Below are 1,897 nucleotides of genomic sequence, written 5' to 3'. Positions count from 1 at the left end.
TGTGCACTACTGAAGATAATGATGCATATATGTGAAGGATGACCATACAATCCAGTTTACCTGGGAAAGTTTTAGCCATGCCCTATCCAAGCCAATCATATCTTGATTTGGAAGATGAATTATATGGTTACCCTATTGTGATCGCACATGAGTTTAACGTAGCTAAGATGCACCCACCATGACCCACTCCCAGGTTACTGTACTTTTTATTTCTATTCCTTCTCCTATGAAAGAAAGGCCACAAGTTTCCAATATTGTGACCTTATTTTTATGCTTCATTAAACAGAGCAGCAGAAAAATGAATTCAAGCTACATAAATTTAGTCAGACAGTCCCTAGTACACATTATAAGCTTTTTCTTTTTATTTTATCTGCTTGTTAAGGTCATTAAAACTATGTTGGTAAAAAAACATTAATGACACAGGTACCATCTGGAAAATGAGAATGAAATAAACTTATTTGGGCAGGATATGGTTTCTCTAATCACCAATCTTTTACAGACTCTGAGTCATAATCAATTACTTATCATTTCAATGTGGAAGTATATGGTTATATTAAGCACTGACATGATTTCATCCTGGCTTCAAAAAGGAAGGGCTGAAATAGAATTACAGAGTAGTTGTTTGATTTCCCTCAGTTCAGGTGGATAAAACTGGAAAAATAATTTGACAGAAAAAAATGAAGAAATTTGAACTGTGCTCTGAGAGTAACAGATCTTATTGATTTTAAAATATTTAAAACATTCTGTGGAGTGTGATGACGCTCTTATGAAGATAAGAGTTTAAATATAGCCACACTAGCTTCTTTGGTCAATATTAGCTGAAATTCCAATACTAACTAAACATACCAAGACACTATAATTATCTAGGTAAGGAAGTTATAAAGTAATATTCTTCTGAGTTCCTAAGTACGATAAAGGAATTTAACCTTTAGCTTAGTAACACTGTCAGTTTATTGAAGCATTTAAAATTGCAGTTGTATTGGTACCTTTTATGGGCTTACCCATGAATTAAAAGAATGAACTTTATATCAGGTATGTAACAGCTGGTTTGCTTTAGTGATGTAGATATTACACCGAAACATACTGCATACCAACTTAAAATTTTTATTAGGGTTTCTCAGATTCTAAGTGGCTTTTCTCTTAGTGTTCATGGTATAAAAGTGACATACCACCTTTTCCTGAAGCTATCTTTTTATTTTAATGGGGAGAAGAACAAAAGCAGGAATTAAGATTGGGGGTCATCATAACAAAACATAATAACAAAAATGCATTTAAAGATTTCTAAGAATTAATAGTCAAGAGAAACATTTTTAAAAAATATTTGGGCTATAACAATGTTTTTACTGACAACTTAAACTTTGTGATTTGAAAAACACAGCCACATCACAATACTCCAAATTCTTATAAAGAAGGTGTAGACTCTGGCTCTCGTTCTTCTACTCTATCAGTTTAGCATCAAAATGACCCAAGTAACTTATTTTTAAATAATATAATTTATTTCAATTACATAGACATAGCCTTAATTTCTCTATGTATTTTAGTGACTTTTTTTCAATGAGGCACTAAGAAGTTCTCAGAAAAGGTAATAGATATTTTATATTATTTATCTAACACTGTTGTCACAGGACCGGTCTGATAGGAAAACATACCAAGTATCCATAGGGGAAAATTTCTTGTCAACATCAAGGAATTTTAGCTCAATAAAGTGGACAAATTCTCAATCTTTGGTTATATTTCAACCTACTGGCTCTGGTGAAGATATTGTCAATTCTCCTCTAAATGTAGTGGGCTTGCGTTAAGTGGGTGTGGGACGAATGAGAGGGCAGTGTCCTGTCTTGCTAATGAAAGAACATAGCTTACCTTATAAAATAAAGCACAACAACACAAAAAGCACATC

This window comes from Prionailurus bengalensis, chromosome A1 (assembly GCF_016509475.1).
Source record: "Prionailurus bengalensis isolate Pbe53 chromosome A1, Fcat_Pben_1.1_paternal_pri, whole genome shotgun sequence".
Lineage (NCBI taxonomy): Eukaryota > Metazoa > Chordata > Mammalia > Carnivora > Felidae > Prionailurus > Prionailurus bengalensis.
Note: the sequence above shows the minus strand (reverse complement) of the source record.